We start from the raw sequence: 18,711 nt of genomic DNA on the forward strand, positions 1-18,711 counted from the left end.
TCTAACTTACAAGAAAAATATCTGAGTTACTTTTTCAAATAGGTAATGCTAGTTACTTTGTTTTCCCATTTATTGACTGACAGCTCTTCTGTTCCCATGTTGTGAGAAATCAGGAGGATGGATTAATTTGATTACAAGTGAGAGTAAAGATATTTATAATGCAAATTATTTTTATTTCAAATAAATTCTGTTCTTTTGGACTTCCTATTCATCAAAGAATCCTAAAAAAAAAACACTTACCACGGTTTCCACAAAAATATTGCACTGCAAAACTTGTTTCTTTTGCATCAAATCAGCATATTAGAATGATTTCTGAAGGATCATGTGACACTGAAGACTGGAGTAATGATGCTGAAAATTCAGCTTTGCATCACAGAAATAAATTCCATTTTAAAATATATCAAAATAGAAAACAGTCATTTTAAATTGTAATAATATTAGTGTATTTACTGTATTCTGGATCAAATAAATGCAGTCTTGGTGAGCATTAAAAAAAAAAACATTCAAAAACATTTTAAAAATCTTACCGAACACAAACTTTTGAACTGAACTGTATTAGAGGTTTGAATTTTCCAACCTCCAGAATTCGTTCAGTGAAAGTCATTTTAAAGCCCCACAACTCTTTCAGCTAGTGTTTAATATTGATGAAGTGAAATACACATCAGCCTCGCTTCACTTCAGCTTTTCCTTCTCAAGGTAAAAGGAGGTGCATCCCTATTTAGCTAGTAATAAGCTTATATAACTGCTGGGAAACTGAATGAAATGATGAACGTTCACAGGAATAGCACACTTCATTAATTAAACACACAGTATGAGTCATAGCTTGACATTATGTTTTATAAGGCCCTGTTTGCTTTATTCACACAAGAGGAAATTACACGTAAGGTGCCTTATTGTTGCATGCACCTATATTTGTTCTTTCAAAGCATTTATTTAAGGGTTGTTTGAGTTCTGTCAGAGGTTTGGTCCTGTACCTCCCAACAGCAGAAGGACCATGAGGTCTGAGGCCGTCTTGAGCTGAGCCACGTCCTCCTCCCTGTCGCTGTCCACCGTCTGAGCCACGACCTCCAGCAGATACTCCACCAGACCAGCATCCACCAGCTGAAGCTTGATCACATCTGACAGAGAGAGAGAGACAAGACGGATACTATTATATCTGAAGCTTCACAGCACACCTTCATGTCTAACAGGGATTTCACAACCCTTATTAAAACCCTAGTGCTGCACCTCAGAGGTACAGTCGAGATCAGACACAAACTAATATCAGACACCCAAAACTCAGCTCAGATCCAGGCTAAACTGAACCACAGAAACCAGAGCAAAACCTGTTGGACCAAAACCAAGCTGTAATGTTGGATTGAAGTCAAATGAAGTAGAGAAATGCTGAATTTATTTCAGTTCATTGAGTCATTCATTTTTGTGACTGATCAGTGATTGGTCGATTTGAGCTTATCGGCATTTGCTAGTAGCTTCTTGTATTAATTTCAAAGTCTGACAACAGCCTTGTATATGTTTAATCTATTTCAGTTTTCAGTGTTTTTATGAAATAAAATAAAAGTTTGATTACAGCATTTTTGTGTGCATCTGATCTTATTTGCCATCATTTAATTATATTAGTTATGTATCAGCATTACATTAGTCTTGTCTATCTATGGATAGTCTTTTACAGTTTTCAATGTTTTTATAAAACAAACAAAAAACGGTTTTGATTTTAGCAATTTTGTTGTATATATGATCTTCTTTGCCATCATTCAATTATATTATTTATATATCAGCATTACATTGTCAGCCTTGTCTATGGATAATCTTTTTCAGTATTCAATATTTTTATAATAAAACATAATAAAATTTAGGATGACTGTAGCAATTTTTTTCTTAATTGCTATTATTAAATTATATTATTTATATATCAGAATGACATTACTCTAACAACAGCCTTGTCTATAGAAAATCTTTTATGGTTTTTGTCAAATAAAACAATATATATAAAATAATTGATTTTTGCAATTTGATTAATAATCTTATTTGCTGCCATTAAACGATATTATGTATACATCTAACGAGAGCCTTGTCTATGGGTAATCTTTCTCAGTTTTCAATGTTTTTATAAAATAAACAAAAATATTGTTTGATTTTAGCAGTTTTGTGTACATATGATCTTATTTGCTATCATTAAATTATAGTATTTACACATCAGAATTGCATTAGCCTAACAACAGTCTTGTCTATGGATAATCTGTGTCAGTTTTTTAGGTTTAATAAAATTAAAACAAAATAATTACAATAGATTTTTGCTATTTTGAGTACATCTGATCTTACTTGCTATCATAGAATAATATTTATACATAAGCATCGCATTAGTCTAATGGATAATCTTTTTCAGTTTATAATGAATAAAATTAATAAGATAAAAGGTTGTTTGATTTTAGCAATCATTCATTTGCATTATTTAGCTTTATATTGACAACCCTTTTGTTAGAAATTGGCATCAGCCACTAAAAAAACCCCCAAAAGCATCAGTTGACAGCTATGTCAGATCATAAACCAAGACCCAGATCAAACTCTGGTGCTTTTTAATGCATGTTTTCCCCTTCAAATACATAACAGACTGAATTACATAATTCTCTGACCCAAAAGACTAAACCAGACAAGTGATGCAACAGACGTTACACCATGACACAATTTCTAAGATATAAACAAATGCAATTTGTATGATTCCAAAAAATGCAGGATAACAATCCAACAGACCAAATATTGATGATTCATACAGTGTCAGCGAATGAGACAACAGCCCAGGGGGGAAAACCCTGCACGGATGGATGTCTGAGGTCAGACTGTTGCAGACATATGGCTGTCTCACTACGCATTTGGCTGGTTATGAAGCGCCTGCAGTGTTCAGGTACAGCACAGCTCAGCCTTTCCTCCTCTATATCACTCACACACACACACAAAAGCACTCTTCCTGCGGCCCACGTGACTGGCAGAGCTTCGCCTGTAGTGCTGTGTAGTGGCTCTAAGTAGGCCGTTGTCTTGGAGACTGGCAGTATGGGATAGCGGCGCTGCGCGCTGAATGCTAAGAACCAAAGCGGCGCTTTCACACATGCTCTCGATGCTGTCGGCTTTCCATCTCCCACGTCTGCTCTCGCTCTCCCGCTGCTTTTATCAAAACATACAGGAATTCTTACAGTTCAACTTTTTTATACATTTTATACTACATTTCACTCATACAGTACACTGCAAAAATGGCTGTTAAAAAGATTAGATTTTAATAAATTAGATTAGAATAAATTCATGCTTGTTTGTTTAAAAAAAAAAACAAGTGAAAATCTGAATATGGAATAAAATGCTGGGGGGAAATTAAGAAAATTACAACAAAATAATAAGACTTGTTTTAAGAGAATCAGGGCTATTATAGTTAACAAAAGAAAACATTAAAAAAAATTGTTGCTTGAAATGAACATGAACTGAAATTAAAAAATGAACTTATTTTATTTCAACTAGTTGCCAAAGCAACATTTCACATTTTCATTTAGTTTACTGTATCTTGAGGTACTGAAATCAAAAATCAAAATATATTTAAAAAACGATATAGATACATTTAAAAAACAACGCAATAGCTAATAAAAATGCGAAAAACACAACAAAATTATTAAAACTATAGATTTAAAAAAATGAAACATTAAGAACATAATAAGACTTGTATTAGCAGAATCAGTGCTATTTTAGTTAACTAAAACTAAAACCATAAAAAACATTTTCGTTACTTGAAATAACCGTTAACTAAAATAAAATTAAACTTTTTTTTTTTTTTATTTAAAAATCAGATGGCTGCTTTGGCATTTCACATTTTCATTTAGTTTATCTTGATGAACTAAAATTGAAATCAAGATATATATAAAAAATAACTACAGTACACAAAAACGCTAAACTAATAAAAATTACAAAAACAACACAAAATCACTAAAATTCAACATTGATGATTTAATCATTTTATTTTTAAGAAATTTTGAGAACATAATAAGACTTGTATTAGCAGAATCAGTGTTATTTTAGTTAACTAAAACTAAAACCATAGAACAAATTTTCGTTACTTGAAATAAACATTAAAAATAAAACCCGAAAAAAAAAAATTCAGATAGTTGCTTTGGCATTTCACATTTTCATTTAGTTTATCTTGATGAACTAAAATTGAAATAAAGATATATATATAAAAAAAAAACTACAGTACACAAAAATGCTAAACTAATAAAAATAAAAATCACTAAATATTCAACTAAAATTCAACATACCATTTTCACCATCTAAACACACACTCGCTCTCTTTCACACACAGCTTTCTTTCTGGCGCACATTTCAAATCCTCAGACGCACTCGCAGACACACAGAGCAGCTGACCGCGGCTGGAGGATTTGCCTTCAAATAAGCAAATCCAGACCGCAGCTGTAAGCAGACCCCAGAGTCCTATTTTGAGGAAACGATGGTGGTGGCAATGGCAGTGATAACACTTATTATCCAAACAGAGAAGAAGCCGAGAAATCTCACGCATCTGCGTAATTGTAGCTTTCTCAACTCAACCGCGACTCAACTGAAGGCAATAGCCAGCATCTTGAAAAATGCATTTTGTGACATTTTCACCATCAAATAAGCCAGGTTTTGCATTGCGAGAGATGTCGCTCTCTATGGCTTGGCCAGTTTTGATGTTCCAGCTTACATAAAAACAAAAAAAAAACTGGTAAACTGGTGATTCTTTAATGTAATATTTGAGCGTGAAATCTTGTTGGCTCATGCTCAAGCTTTTTGAGCCAAAACACAGCTGCAAAGCATGCAATCATTTCAAGAAGTGTCTAGCTTCCAACCACAACAGGTGGCGGAGTTTGACTTTCTATAGAAGTAACACAACACGCTCACAGCTGGGAGGAAAAGCCTTTGAGCTGCTGAACGCTGCCGCCCAAGTCACTCAGTCACTGGGTCAGTGGGTCTGTGGCTGCGCTCCAACATCCATATCCATAATCAACAACTACAGACCCTCAACTCATGCTCAAAGCAAAAGCAGCACGACAAAACTGAAAGCTTAACCTGCGCTAACTAAGTTTTGATGCATTATGGAAATTATGGAACAGAAATGCATCAACAGTGAATTAACAAAATACTGGTGCTAAGATAAAAGAAACTCCTTACAAACATATACAGTGATACAGTGACATATGCTATCAGATACAGTGACACGGTACTATATGAATACCATTCATTTTATGTCGTTATATAGTATTTCCACAATACAGGTTCAGTTTTTGGCCATTTTGCACTCATCAGCACTGGCCGATGGTTTCTTGCATCAATTTTAAAGTCCAACAAAATATATTACAATAAAATTCTATGCTATATTATTCTATTCAATGTTACATTATTATATTAGAATTACATTAGTCTAACTACAGCCTTGACTGGATAATCTTTTTTTAGTTTTCAAAGTTTTTATAAAATTCAACTATCTACCTATCTATCTATCTATCTATTGTATGTCTGTCTATCTATTGTATGTCTGTCTATCTATCTATCTATCTATCTATCTATCGTATGTCTATCTATCTATCTATCTATCTATCTATCTATCGTATGTCTATCTATCTATCTATCTATCGTATGTCTATCTATCTATCGTATGTCTATCTATCTATCGTATGTCTATCTATCTATCGTATGTCTATCTATCTATCGTATGTCTATCTATCTATCGTATGTCTATCTATCTATCGTATGTCTATCTATCTATCGTATGTCTATCTATCTATCGTATGTCTATCTATCTATCGTATGTCTATCTATCTATCGTATGTCTATCTATCTATCGTATGTCTATCTATCTATCGTATGTCTATCTATCTATCGTATGTCTATCTATCTATCGTATGTCTATCTATCTATCGTATGTCTATCTATCTATCGTATGTCTATCTATCTATCGTATGTCTATCTATCTATCGTATGTCTATCTATCTATCGTATGTCTATCTATCTATCGTATGTCTATCTATCTATTGTATGTCTATCTATCTATCTATCTACCTATCTATCTATTGTATGTCTATCTATCTATCTATCGATCTGTAGTATTAATTTTAGTATTAAGATTGTTTTCATTTTGTTTTATTAATTTTAGTTATTTTATTTAATTTTATTAAAAGATTGTTTTATTGTACCTATTTTATGTAGATCTTGCTATAATTAAAGTGCTTTATTTGAATTTCATGCCAAAAAAACATTTGTCAATGGTGTGAGAACAATATTTTTTTTTTTCGCTCAAAAGCTACACAAAGATACTCATTACAAAGGGTTGTTTTTTTGCAAAGCATTTCAAAAAGAAAAATTAAAATAAAATAATAAGAAGAGTTCATTTGCAAAAACCGATAACCGCCACTTTTTAAAAAAATGCCGTGCATTATTCTCCACATATAGCGCGATCTGAACCCTAAACACGTTTTGTCAAAAAAGCCGGTTTTGTCCACTTTCAAGGCATCGCGAGTTCACGTTTCACTGCAGAAGCCGACAAGCGGCCTTGTTGTTTTTGAACAGAAGCCGATAAGTCCATTTCAGCGAATCAGCGCGCTGTATTCAGGTCAGGTGACAAGGCTACTTTCACTTTGAAAAGACGTGCTAGCTGAGAGGAGTTTCGTCAAAGCTGACTAAAAGTGATCGAGGATGGATCATTTCGATGAACTTGATGAACCTGTGATATCTCACATCTTAGGAAAATAAAAGCTGAAACTTTTCACGGAACCTTGCAAAAGCAGTGCGTTACAATGGAGAGGGAAAAGCCCCGTGTATTGCGTGTAATCACATCCATACAGTTTATGATCACAACATATGTAAAAAAAAAAACATACTTTCAATGAACCTTAATTTAGTAAATTACCTGTACTTGTTTAAGTTATTATTACTTCATCAAAACAACCCAACTGCAGTTTGATTGATATTACTTGGAATGCGCAATAAAAAAAAACGTGATTTCTGAAAAAAAATAAAAATGGAGTTACTGGTTTTTGCAAATTAACTATATATAAAATACTCATTACGAAGGTTGTTTTTTTCTCTCGTTATTTGCAATGTATGTAAAATATGCAAACAGAACAAATAACACCATTTACACAACAAAAAACATGAAACATGAAACATGAATGTCGAACACTATGATTCGCACCGTTCTCAGCGAGTGGTGCCAACACCTCGAAGATCATCTCCTTCTTCTCATGCTCCACCTGCTTACGGAAGAGTCGAACCAGCTCCTCTGCAATATTTGTAGAGGCAAACTGCTCCTTACTGGACTCTGTTTGAGGATCAGGCAAAAGAGACGTGTTAGCTTTATCCAAATATGTTCTAATATATTTTAATATATGAAAATCTGGATTTATGAACTAGGCAGTGTGACTGAATCGAATCGGTAACTCACCAAGCTCTGCCAGGTTGCCAAAGGCAATGAGGCACATCTCGGTGAGTGCGGTGTTTTGAGAATGAACTCCCAGCAGTCTGACCAGTGTTGGGATCACACCCATGCTGATCAGCTGAGCCTGCAGCGAGTCTAGAGATGAAAGACAAAACGGGAGATTCTCTTTATTCTGGTTCATGCAGATCTTTTTCAGACAACATAGATAATAGTCATTTACATTAATGGTTAAGTATTACGTATTCATCATTCTTCTGGCAATTACATTGCAATAAAGTGAGTTTATCCAAACATAATTTTTATACGAGTTAAAAAATACTTCATACTTCAATATCAAATGTCACAGACAAAAATTTGATTTTTACAATGAATAAAACTGTGGTAACGTGCTATCCTCCACCACTGTCATCAAAAATAAGTTTGTATCAGTGTTGTTATCGATAACTACAAGTGAAACTAAAACTATTAAACACCATTTTGGTAAATTAAATAAAATATTATTTATTAAAATATATATATATATAAATATATAATATATAAATATAAATATATAATATTATAATATTAAAAAGCAGCAAAATGAAAACACTTAAACGAAAATGAGAAATTAACTCAAATATGGTACATTTTTAAAATTACTAAAACTAAAATGAATTAAAGCTATATAGATTTTTTTTTAATTAACTAATAAAAAAAACGACAAAAGCACATAAAATTGCTCAAATTAAAACTGAAAATATAAAAAAATTAAAGCTAATTCAAAATGTTTAATTCACTGATATCCACTCAGAGCTTAAGGTGTAGTTATGTTTTCCAAAATACATTACTTTTTTTTTTAATTAGCACTCATCAAATTTTTTTTTTTTTTTAATGTACATGATTTAATTTCTTCAGCAAGCCTTCTAAAACAACATTATGTAAAATAGGCTTTCAAATGAAAGTCAAAAATTAATCACTTGTTATGAGTGATTTCAACATTGTTTCTATCATGCAATGACTGAAAACAGGCTGCAGGCTGAAAGAGCTCATTTACCAGCTCAAATACAGACCGTACATAAAATGCAGCCACATTATATATTGCTCTGAGATTTCATTTTTGTAAAGTACTTTGACCGGAAAATGTGAAAGATAAATCAAGACCACAGTGGAGCAAAGTACTGCTTAGCCACACATTTCATGTACATATGAAATGTATGGGCCCTTCACCCCTGAAAATACTGGGTTCAACCACACTTGCTTTCCAGCAGAAATATCCAAATGTCTTTAGAACAGAAATCTACCTGAGAATTAAGCTTGCATCAAATTTTTATATCTTTTATAGAGAATATCTTATTTGTAATTTTTGACAGACATCAACACATACATCACCAGGGCGATATATTGGCTGATATTTGGCCTTTTTAAATTATCAGCATCGGCCTATAAGTTTGGCTGATAAATGTCGGAAGCAGTTTTTTATTTTGGCAGCAGATATTTTGACTATGAGTACACGAACATAAACTCTAGAGCTGCTCTGAGAGTCACTTCATGAGCATTTTACAGTTTCTTATGAGAAAAACTATCATATCATATACAAACAGAAACTTAAAGGTCTTCACAGCAACCCGTCAAAATAAAAGTTCGGGTTAACTTGAAGAAACTGTGACAGAAATATATTACTTATTACTACTACTAATAAAATTATTATTAAAACATCATTTTTAAGGAATATTTACCAGAAAAATTAGTTACCAGAATTTATTTAGTAGAACATTGTAAATGCACAACACAGTATTTCTGAAAAAAAGATAAATAAACAAAATAATAATAAATAATTTTTTATAAAATCAATTAATTAGAGATGGTTTTGATTATTACAATTTAATAATAATAATAATAATAAGTTTAATTTATATAGTGCCTTTAATGAAACCATTAAAATGGAATCCAGAAAATGTAAACATTTCACAGGGACTTAAAATTATTTTTTTAATTTACTGGTTAAATTAATAATAAAATGCTGTTAAATTGTGTAAGTGTCACGATTTTGATTAATTAGACATGTTTTTTGATTAATACAATTTAATTTAACCATTAAAACGGAGTCTAGAAAAATTAAAACGGAAAATAACTGAAACCAGAAAAATTTAAATGGAAAAAATGGAATTTGGGGGGAAAAAACGCATTTCATAGTGCCTTATATGCTGCACTATAAACAATTTGCCACTTTGTCATCTGTCACTGTGTACTGTAAAGTAAAATTACTGTTACATGGACTATTTCAGAAAATGTAAATAAAACAATATTGGTTGACAACTACTTATTTTAATAACGGCTTTATCACTTTATTTATTGCTCTCTAAGATATCGGTATAGGCCATTAAAAAAAATCAATATCGGTTTACATCTACTTATTTTAATATTATCTTTATATCACCCATTGGTCATCCTGCTCTCCAAGATATCGATATTGGCCATAAAGAAAAATCAGTATTAGGTGACAACTACTTATTTTAATATTGCTTTTTATTGCCCATTGGTCACCCTAAGATATCAGTATAGGCTATAAAAAAATCTATATCAGTTTACATCTACTTATTTTAATATCGGCTTTATATCGCCCATTGGTCACCCTGCTCTCTACTATATCAGTATAGGCCATAAAAAAATCAATATTGGGTGACAACTACTTATTGTAATATTGTTTTTTATCGCCCATTAGTCACCCTGCTCTCTAAGATATCAGTATAGGCCATTAAAAAATCGATATCGGTTGACAACTACTTATTTTAATATCTGCTTTATATTGCCCATCGGCAACCCTGATCTCTAAAATATCGCTATCAGCCATTAAAAAAAATCATCAGTCGACCACTACTTATTTTTAGTGGTCGACCGATATGGGTTTTTTGACAGCCGATGCCGATATCTTGGAAAGCAGGGTGGCCGATGGCCGATATAAAGCCGATATAATTTTTTTTATTTAAATTTATATTTAAGAAATTTGAAATAATTTGAAAATGGATTAAAAATAAATGTGTAAAATAAACAAACTTATACTTTAGAAGACAAAGCATTTTTCACAAATAAATAAATATTTAATACAAATCGAATTAAAAAGGAAGTAAACACTAACACTGTAACCAACAGGGCACTCAGTATTGAGTTTGTGTGCATTGGGAATCTTTTTTTTTTTTTTTTTCAAATAAAGCCAAGGTAACACTCATTTTACATACAGCACGCAATGAAAATGACATGAATATGACAGTGGGCAAATGCATTTACTAATAATATTAAAGCAATTGTTATAATACTTTTTTGTATATATTTTTTTTTATTTGTATATAATTCCTTTGTTTAACAGTTCTATCTGATTATTAGATAGACTTCTATCCATATTAGACAGAATTGAATGACGACAGCGAACAAGAGGGAGAATATGTGAGCGGTGTGCGCTCAGGCGCAATAAAAGTCAAAATAAAAGTCCCACCTCGAACACATCGGCCAAACAGAAAAACTTATCGGCCGATGCCGATATTTGAAAAATTCCAAATATCGGCCGATATATCGGTCGACCACTACTTATTTTAATCTTAAAGCTCACTAAATGTATAATTTTATGTCTTGTTTATGTTTAATGACAATAATATTTTGCAATGCTGTACAATTAAGCCCTTAAATACCCAGTTAAAAGATGTTTCAGTTTGTCTAGAAATATCTCAATGACACACCACGATGTGGGCGGCACCGGCACACATCTGGTGCCATTAATTTGTCAGGAAGCAGATGTTGATCAGTAAATTCAATGAAGCAAAGAGGAGACGGCAGCTGAGACAGCAGAGAGCTGTGTTAAAGAAGACGGCCCAGGCAGAGGAAAACATCCACAGTTGAAAAAGGAGAAAATGTTATTGAGTATGATAGACCATGGAAGCAGAGTTTAGTACAAAAAAATTGTAGCACATAACCTTTAAAACATTTATGCAACAGAAGTCCCTTCATCACATTTAATAACCAGTTGACAGTCCAAAATGCTTCTTCCCTAATACAAAATTGCTTGTTATTTGCTTTATCGACCACAGAAGCTTTGCTGGTCTGAGCAAGAGGAGCATTTGAGCAACAGCTATTGGCTAAATGTATCAAATGAGAAAACACAACATAACAAGCCTTGGCAGAACTGGATGTTTGCCAGAAATCATCGAGGAACTCTTGCCAGTAATCGAAGCCCAAATCACGTCAAGGAAATGTCAACCGGGGACCTGCAGAGCTCACTGATGGAGAATGAGTCACATTTCCTAAAAGAACTGAAGTATCTGCATCTCATCTGAAGCTCATGTAAGATTTAAATGCTTAGGTGCTTTAATTTCCAGTAAAGCGGAGAGCTATAAACACAGAGTTTACAAACAGCAAAACTCGGCCATTACAAAACTCGATTATACTGAATAACTAGTGACTTTACTCTACGATATAAATAATACATAAACACATGCAATTAAAAGGATAATCCCATCCCTGGATGCTGAGTGGTCAATATTAAAGAATATTATTTTAAAGAATTATTTCCGTAATAATTACTCTTTTTAAAAGTATGATAAAGTGTGCTTCTTCTTCACAAAGGAATGAATCAGAAATGAAAGGCATTACGGTTCAGAAAGTATTTTGATTGCAGATATACATTGAAAAGCAGACAAAAAAAGTAACATCTGACCAGGCATGTACAGTGAAAGATGTACATAAAAAAGCTCCAAAATGATTAGCTTATGTGATTAGATAAGTCATTTATTTTGGTGGCTTAGTAAACATGATGACAGGCTTTAAGTTAAAACAGATACACTTTGCAAGGAAGCACAATCTGTTACAAGACACAACATTTGAGAGAAAGAGAGATGAGGAAAAGAAAAAGACTAGTTCAAAACAGCGTGAGGATGATATTCAGCAATAATAAGCAGCCCACTGGCTGTTCTCTTCCATTAAAATCATATCTCACCATTCATTTTCATCAGGAAACCGAAACCGCCTGACCTAAATTTGTTGATTTGCACTAGCCTCTGGATGCGAAGTGTAATAGATCGAAAAAAGCTATTACCATTTCAAGCCTTGCCAACAAACAGGGATGAGGGAAGCAGGGCTTAGCCTGTCCATCAATTATTCAAGGACATCAAGTCACAAAGATGTAAATACACTGCCTGCATTCCCTTAAATATTAAACAATGCACTGCACTGAGGAATAGAGCAAGGACAGAGCATTGTGTAACCTCCTGGGCATGCATTTTACAAGTGATATGGACACTGAAAAGGTATGATGTGTCCCAAATACATATCTCAGGTGAACTATTCTTTTAAATGTTAAGCGTGTCATTTTTTTCAACATTAAAATCCGAGTTTAATATGCAGAGCCAATTAAAACATTGCTCTGATTGTTTATGCAGTCCAAAAAAAGAGATAATCGGTGGAAAGCATTACGTTAACATTTCCATTAATCTCAATGGCAGTAGTAAACAACCTGCATGTTGGATTCTTTGATTAAAGGGACTCAGTCCATTTTTGGATTCAAATTTTAAGCCAATCCCCAGTAAAATTACATCAAGTCATTGAATGATTGATCACAAAAAAGTGCAGAGTGCCAATTTTAAAATTATGTTTTTTTATGCATATAATTTATTTTCTTTTTTTTTTCAGAACAGCTACTTTTGTGTGTGTGTGGGGGGGGGAATCAAAATTAAAATAAATTTTAATAAGGTTAATAAGGTTTTAAATTAAAAACATTTTTAACTAAATATTTTTTTAATAATATCAAAATTCAGTTTATATATATATCTATATGGGTCAAAGACGAAAAAGGGTTTAAGCATAAAAACAATAAGTGTAATACTGCTTTAAATTGTTGTTTTTCCCAAAAAAAAATACAAAAATGTCTGTTTAATTTAATTGCAATTTTGTTTTTGTTTTTCTGAGCAAAAAATAAATATCATACATTTTCCCCTGATTTACAGAAGAGACCCACTAAAATGTCATTCAGTGTAACATTCTTGTCAGGCATATTTACAACAAAAATCAATTTATGACATATTAAAAGACTAATTACTTTCACCCCAAATACTAATTTTAAATTTTTAAAATTTGCCACTATCCTAGGTCCCATTTGTCAGTAAGAATTTTTTACTCATTTAAAACAGAATAAAATGTAATATGCTCCCTTATTCTTTTATATATTTTAATATGATATATATATATATATATATATACATATAAAATTGTTAATAGTAATATTTATTTATTTTCTGCTACTGCACGTAACAAAATGTAACATTATTATTTATTATGGATGGTAATTCAAAAAAACGGTATTTGCTAGAAAAAATTAGCAAAAAAATAATTATTTAGCAAACCTATCATGTCAAATCAGTGAAAGACATTAGATTCAGAATACATAGGAGAAATTAAACAACACATAGGCTTTCTTAGAGTGGTCCCCTACAGATATTACCGTTAATGTTCAACTGTGAGGAAATACTGAAGTCAGACTCAAATTAAAACACAATTTAAATGTTTTATAGACAATGAAATGAAAAGTTGCCTTATCTACGTAGAACTGATTAACACATTAATAATTTAGAGAACATCTCAGACTATACCAATAAGGGACCATTCAAAAATATTGCCTTCTTGGTTTGGGGGATCGGTCATTACCATTATCATTGCTATAGTTCATCAGCATGCCACAAAAGACAGTCAAGAGCTTCCCGGTGGCCGGGTCAGTGCTTTCGGCCAGAGACTTAATGTGCTCGGCAACTATCTGAGCACCGCCCGCTGCGTCAACTGCACTTCTGCAGACAATGTAACATTATTTCAACCAAATGTTGACTTTTTCTACAAAAACTTATTTAAAACCTTAAAAGTAGACACTTTACTTACATTTAATGTGCTTTCTATGGACATAAAATCCCTTTTTCAGTGCTTTCGGCCAGAGACTTAATGTGCTCGGCAACTATCTGAGCACCGCCCGCTGCGTCAACTGCACTTCTGCCCTCATCTGCAAAACAAAGGGGTCACATAAAAAAGAAATAAACAATAAAAAAGGCAACAAATGACACAAAGAAACATCAACCTGGAACAGAATGACACAAAAGAGGATGCTAAAGGAATAGTTGGACAGGTTGGGACATCCATGAATGCATCCTTATGGAATGTAATGTGACAACTGATAACGTTACATGGAGAACGCAAGAAAATAACCATTTTGAGATAAAAGAAGAGCAAATGAGATTAAAAATGGTCTGCTGAAAATGCACATTACTCCAGCACTGGATTTGTTTACAGCTGTCAGGTTGACATGAGGTGCAGACGTAACTAAAGGCAAAACCAGAGACCAGAAGTGCAGCAGAAGCACAGCATACTGAATCCAGACTGCAGCAGAATCACTAACAAGGGAAGGTGTTTAAAGATCCACAGAGATGCCGAGGTCCGGCGGAGTCCAGCATTATTTACACACAGAGCATCAAAGTCAAGAGTGTGACAAGAGCTTGAGTCTTCTGTCAGCTACAGCTAATAAAAGATCGAAATTATGAGTACTCAAATATTTAATGACAAAAGATTTTAAAACAATATGAAATGGCAAATGCAAACTATTTTACTTTTGATGCATGTAGAGAAAAAGCAAATGTAGGGTGGGACTTGAAATTATACACAAAAACACAACAGTAGCATCCGGAAAAGTTAAAATGGTATGGTGTGGTGATATTAGATACAACCAAAAGTCATTTTTAGAGGTAACTGTGCAGTAAGATATTACATTTTAATAACATTTTTGGAAAATGTGCATAGATGAAACACACTCCTACAGGATCAACTGCTGGCCAAGGTTGGACAACATCAATAACCACAAAAAAAAAACAGATTTGAAAAGCACCAAAATCATCAAGAAATTATGTTGGCGAAGGTTATAACTCAAAGTTCTTGGGCATTAAAACCTCCACAAGAAGCCATTATTTACATCACTTACTCTGAAAATGTAAACATTCAGAGCATTTAATCTTTTTGTCTGGTTGGTTTATGGATATCTGTACAAAAAATAATAATAATTCAATTTTTTTTAAATGTGAGCTGCTTCCCAGTGTTATTATTGTTAACAAAAACTAATAAACAAACAATCAAACATACATACATGAAAGAATAATAAAATAAAATATTAGATGAAAAACTTAAACTTAAATGAAAATTAGAAATGTAGTCTTGGCAACTAACTAACTAAAATAAAATTAATAAAACGAATAAAAATAAATTAATGCTAAATAGAAATATATTTAAAAAAAAAATAGAAATGACAAGCTCATAACTAAATTACTAAACCTTCAACTAAAAATAAAATGAAAACTAAATATAAAAGAGCTAATTCACCATAAATAAATACTTTAACAGTATATAAATAATATTAAAATAAGACTGCTGATTGCCGGTGGAAAACTCAGTGTCATAATATCACAACGTTGTGGATGTTTTTAGCATACTGCAATGTTGTTGCTGGGTTGTTGCTTACTGGCCCGAGTCAAAAAATAAAATAAAAAGCCCATCCTCAAGTCTCCTACCCTACACTTCACTGTCCTACTTTACAACATGTTTTGACTACATAAATAAAAGTGATTCATGAATCATGAATCTGAGATTCATTCCCTTACACAGCACTTTACTTCCATTTTTAGTCATACTTGTCACAGAAACAAAATACCGTCTTAACCTACACCAGCGATTTATATTTAAGCTATGTCTAGTTACGTTTTCCAGTAAGCTCTGTGAACAGATGAGAGTGTTTGTGTGTCAGATATGAGTCAGCTTAGCTGGTCTGAACAATGTTTCAGGCTTGTTTACACTGATGCTTGCCCATGCAGAGTCAGGAAGACAGAAAGTGATTTAAATGCAACAAAACAAAGTAAAAGATTGGCTTCTTTGATTGTTTTTTTTTGTGTGTCTCTGTTAGTAAATCAACTCTATGTATTTGGAAATTTAACAGTATCACTTATTACTTAATTGCTAGCAATTCATATCAATTTCTAATTAGACAACATTTGCACAGTGTAAATAGCTTAACCAATATGTAGAAATGTATCGACTGAGCATAGGCCAGTTTCCAAACCTTTTTGTCTTTATACAGGCACCCCTTTATCAACACTAAGGCAGAAATGTGTTCCTTTTTAACTCACATTACACTTAATTTCACTGAGCATCATCTCTTTAATAGGTTTAAGTAGCCACAGATGGGAATCACTGGATTAATTCAATAAATCTGCAGAAAAATTGAAAAAAAGTGTCCTCATATTTCCATCAGGCAAAATCACTCGACTCAGCTGTGATCCTGAAAGCTGCTTGACGGCCACGCTCAGACGCACTCTTGGGAACGACACTGTTCCCGTTCTTCATCCAGACAAAGCTCTTTACATTTCCCTAAACTCTACTCGTCCCAAAGGTTTAAGACTCTACAACATACAATATGTCAATACAGATCACACCACTGTACAGTTACAATTACAAAGCGGGCAAATAAAGCAAAACACATTACTGCCATAAAATATTTGTGCGCTCTCTCAACAACGAAAGGAAAAAATGTGGTATAATTTCAATTACCAACCACTGCTAGTTCATCAATATGGTTCATGCACAAAACAATTACCAATGGACTAGTTAATTACTGATGCAAAAGTGTGCATGAATTCAATAATTCAATGGTCTAGAGTAGGGATGCACGATATTATCTGACCGATATCAGAATCGGCCGATAATGAATTATTAAATGTACATATCGGCAAATAACACTTTTAAATTAAATAATTTTAAATATACTGATTTATTCATTAATGTGTTATATGTTATTTTTTAAACAAGCTCTAAAAGATTTTCAGAATTTTTACAACTCTTTTGCTTTAGACCATCTACAAATGTTAAATCTTAAAATAAAATGTTATGGTTACTACTGCATCTTTCTGACAAAAAAAAAATGCAGCCATTGATATACAGTTTATTTATAGTTATTTTCAAAGCTTCAATGTACTGTCATTATAAAATAACTTCATTATTGTTTATTTAATTCTAACAAATACGTTCTTGTTAAGAACTTAAAAAATATGTTTTTATTTTAAAAAAATTTTTTAAATACCTTGCTACACTTGGTGTTGTTTCCAAACAAAAGGAAATATATCGGTATCGGCTATTGGCCAAAATTAGTTGTAAAAATATCGGCATATCGGATATCGGCAAAAATCCAACATCATGCATCCCTGGTCTAAAGTCAATTATACCACTCACACCACAATCACGTAACATCTTATAATACTTCGGGACGTCTGTCAACCAATCAGAATCAAGAATTCAGCAATGGTATAAGCTCTTGTACAATTACCACTGGAAACCATGAGTGAAATGAAAAAGTGCAGGAAAAGTTCAGCTAGACATCTAAAAGCAAGCTTCTAGCTCAACTATCAGCTGCACTGCCTGCCTCATGTCACTCTGTAGCAGCAGTTCTCCTTCAAATCATCCCAGAGACTCTGAAATATCTCACAGTAGATGCGGCGGGGCTGGGAAAGGCAGAGGGAGTGATAATGTACACTTACGGCTGTCGTAGCAGATGTTGCCGAGGGCTCGTCCCGTCTGGAGCAGTATTTCCTGGTCCTTAGAGTTTAGCAGCTGAACCAGGGGAGGAATGAGTCCTGCTTCCACACACAGGCTCCTCATGAATTCTGCAGAGAAGCGCAACGACTTCAGCTCAATAAAACTTTATCAGATAAATACTTACTGATTTAAATTCAAGCTTGTGCAGTAGATATCTGCGTGGTCGAGTCAACCAGTGCTCTTTATGCATGTCTAAATCATGACTACACAAACCATCCCTAGTCGAAGAATGTACAAGACTGTTAATGGAAATTTCTCATCTAAACACCCTGTATTGTTATGAAAATAGGCAGAACCCCATCAAAACCGATACAGATACTTCCAAACTGAACTTTTAAATTAAGAAATGTTTTAAATTATTAAATTACTAAGAGTAAAATGGGTAATGATACCCACTTAACTTTATATTTGAAACACATTTTAACATTCAATATGCTTTAAAGGTGACATAGTATGCCCCTTTTTACGATATGTAATATAAGTCTCTGGTGTCCCCAGAATGTGTCTGTGAAGTTTCAGCTCAAAATACTCCACAGATCATTTATTATATCATTTTGAAAATGCCTATTTTGAGTGGAAGCAGAAAAACGCTGTTTTTCGGGCCTGTGTCTTCGCCCCCTTTTCCAGAATAGAGC

At 33.0% G+C, this 18,711-nt stretch overlaps 1 pseudogene; it reads right to left on the reverse strand.

Moving 5' to 3' along the window:
* LOC107659100 (rap1 GTPase-GDP dissociation stimulator 1-like) overlaps positions 1 to 18,711 on the reverse strand; it is a 48,290-nt pseudogene that overhangs the window by 12,271 nt on the left and 17,308 nt on the right.

The sequence above is a fragment of the Sinocyclocheilus anshuiensis genome, unplaced genomic scaffold (genome assembly GCF_001515605.1).
Source record: "Sinocyclocheilus anshuiensis isolate Anshui unplaced genomic scaffold, SAMN03320099.WGS_v1.1 scaffold87, whole genome shotgun sequence".
Lineage (NCBI taxonomy): Eukaryota > Metazoa > Chordata > Actinopteri > Cypriniformes > Cyprinidae > Sinocyclocheilus > Sinocyclocheilus anshuiensis.